The sequence below is a fragment of the Anomaloglossus baeobatrachus genome, chromosome 10, assembly GCF_048569485.1.
Source record: "Anomaloglossus baeobatrachus isolate aAnoBae1 chromosome 10, aAnoBae1.hap1, whole genome shotgun sequence".
NCBI lineage: Eukaryota > Metazoa > Chordata > Amphibia > Anura > Aromobatidae > Anomaloglossus > Anomaloglossus baeobatrachus.
The window spans coordinates 122,276,318-122,280,044 of NC_134362.1; the positions used below are offsets into that span (position 1 = coordinate 122,276,318).

General features: G+C 51.4%; 1 pseudogene; it reads right to left on the reverse strand.

Moving 5' to 3' along the window:
• Positions 1–3,162: 3,162 nt before the first annotated feature.
• Positions 3,163–3,369, reverse strand: LOC142255558 (U2 spliceosomal RNA; annotated as a pseudogene).
• Between the last annotated feature and the right edge of the window lie 358 nt (positions 3,370–3,727).

Genomic DNA, 3,727 nt, shown 5'->3' on the forward strand with positions numbered 1-3,727 from the left:
GGAGAAGCTACCTGACCTGGTCGATATGTACAACAACATCCCTTCCAGCTCTACGAAATGCACTCCAGCATACCTGATGAGAGCTCGTCCCGGCCGGCTACCAGTGGATCTGGAAATGGGCTTGGAAGCTTCAGAAGCACTCCTGTCGACAGCTGAATGGGACACTCGGCGGAGGACACAGTACCGACAGGTCCAGGAGTATGTTGAAAAGAACTTGTGCCGGAGTCGGGGACAACAGGAGCAGTGCTTCAACAAGAAGGCGCCTGCCGGTTCCTTCCAACCTGGGGATGTAGTGCTGAAGCGGAAAAGAAGGGCCCACAAGCTGGATGATCAATGGGAAAAAAACCCGTATGTAGTCCAGCCCACAGGATGGGAGAATGGGAAGGCCTACCAGATCAGCCGTGACCAGGGGGGGACTTTGGCCACGGTTTCCCGAGACCACCTGAAGAAGTGCCCACCAGCATTGAGAGTAGCGGATGAGGCTCCAGTTCCCAGTCCAGTGGAGAAGGAAAAAGAGGTAATCCACACCATGATGGGTGATTTTCCAGCAGACTGGCCTACACAGAACGGTGCGGTGATCCTTCCAGTGATACTGTTCCCACAACCCGTGGATGAAGAAATGATGGAAACGGTTAACCGCGAGCCAGTGCCCAGGGAGGTACCTGTACCCAGCTCCCCTACGCCTCCGCCTGCCCCACATGATAGCAGGGAGGAGGAACTGACTGTTCCCTCTGCCCCACTGCCTGTCACCACTGACACCGGACCCCGAAGGTCCACTCGCCCCAACCTAGGTAGACCCCCACTTAGGTACAGGGAAACTACTCTTTAAAAGGGGGGGGCTTTATGTGTTGAGTGTACCAGTTTGAAAGTTTTAAATGATAAGTAAAGATGATCAACCAAAGAAGTTTACCTGATTGAACCGTGATTAAACCGGCCGTTGCCGGCAACTGTTGTCCCCGTAGGGACTGTGCAACCATTGCGTAAGGAACTGCTTACGGACAAGCCCGAGAACTTGCAGGGCAACCACAAACTTAGTGCAATGTAAATAAAAATGTTTGTTGGCTTGACACCGTTACCGCCTCCGGAGAGGCTGATTTGGGAGGATGGGCCTGGAGGAAAGGGATGGCCTAGGCCCGCCACTACCGTAACCGGTGGCGATCCTCCGGGGGTTCAGGGGTCCCCTTGGACGTGGGCCCCCTGAAAGAGACAGAACCCGCTCGGGCAACTTGGTGCTGGACTGGGGTCAAGGGGTGCTGCCCGCTTCTTAGGGGCAGCATCAGGGCCAGGTTGTTTGGGTGGGAGAAGAGCGGAAGCTGTACCGTTGTAAAATGTTTATGATGCTTTTACATGTTTTACCGTTTTTTTCTTTTTCAGTTGTGAAAATAAAACCGGTGATGGACGGGCAGCCCGCGGACGGTCTGCATTTTACTATAGGGGAATGTGGCGCCCTGGACAAGCCAGGTCGTCACAGGTACTACACCAACACACTCTACACTCCGGCTAGGCACACCGAAGCTAAACACAAATCCTAGTTGCCTTCCTCCAGGGGCTGATGTCCACACCAGGGGGTGGGCCAGGCGGTTGATCCCACCCACCGAGGAGTTCACAGTCCTGGAGGCGGGAAAAGGAGTCAGATTAGAGATCAGTTTTGGAGTTAGAGAAGTGAAGAGGAGAGGAGACTGACCGTGTCCGGGTGTGTGGCCCGGGCACTCAGCAAGGTTGGCAGACGGTGGTGACCTTCTGCAGGAGAGGCTGATTGGAGTGAACCGTACGGACCGGGGATGGGCGGTGGCCCGCCGGTACCAGATCGGGGAGTGAAGAGAAGCCAGCACCATCCGGCAGGGCCTACGGACCCCGACCAGGCTAGGAGTCGCCGTAAAACCGGTCAAATCCGTTAGCGACAGGAACCTCCAGGGTTTCCCAGCAGTCAAGACCCGATTGAAGGCAACAGCTCACACCGTAGAGGGAAGCACAGTCACCGCCAAGGCTACAGTTCCCAGGGCCAGAGCCTGCGGGCAAAAGGGGCTCCCTCAGCATCCATCCAAGCTGGGGAGCGGGTTACCGGTGGGAAGCCCGCTAGATTTTGGGGGAATAAAAGGGGTCCAACACCACATCCCCACAGGTGCACACCCACCCATCAAAGAGAGCTATAAGCCAATACCACCTTCACATTGCCAGTGTACCAAGGACATGTTGAGCAACATGAAGGCGGCTGAGGTTATCCGTGACAGTTGTAGCCTTTGGGCAGCTCTGTTGATCCTGTTAAAAAAGAAGGACGGCACCACTCCCCGTATTGAGGAATTGCTAGCTGCATTGAGAACTGCAAATTATTTTTCTACCCTTGATCTCACTAGTCACTATTGGCAAGTGTCCGTTGCTGAGGCAGACCGGGAAAAGACCGCCTTCGCCACCCCTATGGGTCTCTGCGAGTTCAAAAGCATGCCCTTCGAGCTGTGCAATGCGCCAGGAACCTTCCAGAGGCTGATGGAATGCTGCTTGGGACAAGATTTTAGGGTGTATAAAAAGGGAGATTAGATCCCGTGATCCCAACGTATTGTTACACCTCTATAAATCACTTGTAAGGCTACATCTGGAATATGGGAACCAGTTTTGGGCTCCACATTTTAAAAAGGACATTCAGAAGTTAGAGTCAGTTCAAAGGTGGGCAACTAGACTACTACAAGGAATGGAAGGCCTCCCATATGATGACAAGTTGAAAAAGTTATTAAGTGATTATTGGCTGCAATGGGGCTTTCTGGCTGGTGCCAGCCTCTCTTCTTAGCACACAGGAACCACAATCCCTACACCATGCTTCAATGGATTCTCTCATCCCAGCCCAGTAAAACTACATATTTTACACAGTCATAAGCAGCCAAAAGGGATCTATTCTATTCAATTGCAAATGATCTAGATAAGACTGAGAATAAGATACTGCACGGGACATAGCAGAGTTGGTCAAGTTGAGTGGAGATGAGTTTGCTATTTGGCACAGCTTTTTGCATCAATAAAGCAAGTAAAAGGTGTGAAAGATAAAAAAAAGGGTGAAAGTGTGAAAAGTGAATTGGCCAAATTGAGGTGCATATAAAGTTTTTGCTTTCAATTCACTAATGGGGCTCATTTGAATCAGGTGAATTGAGTTCTGCTTTTGGAAACTGGGTTAAGAAGGGGTGCACCGGTCCTGGAGGTACTGCAATACCAGGTCAATGCGTGGAGTGGACAGAGCAAGATTTTTTCCATCTCCTTGTTCTAAAAATCCATTTAATATATGGTCCCCAGAGAGGGGACGTATCAGATATTAAACTGATAAGAACAGATTTAATTTTTTTTTTTTTCTGTTTATCAGTAGGACTTCAAAATAACAAAGGTGATCGCCTCCCGTTGCCTGGGAACCGTCCAGGCACAAGAGGGCTATGTGTCACCAGAAGGCGCACACACTTCCTCAAGGCCGGCAGACGTGCAATCCCAGGCACCTTCCAGTACCGACCAAGGTAGCGTCCTCCGAAACTACACTTGATCTTAGCCAAAAGGCCGAGAAGCTATAACCCGAATTGGTTACGGCCTTGAGTGGCACCCTGGCCTATACCGGACACATCTTAGGGAGAGGGAGACAAACCCACGCCTACAGAAGACATTTTGTCACCCAAGCCAACCCTTGAAAAGGCTGTTTTGCAGAGCAAAAACAAGAAGAATGGTGCTTTTTGCAGCCGCCGCCCACTGCAATGAATCT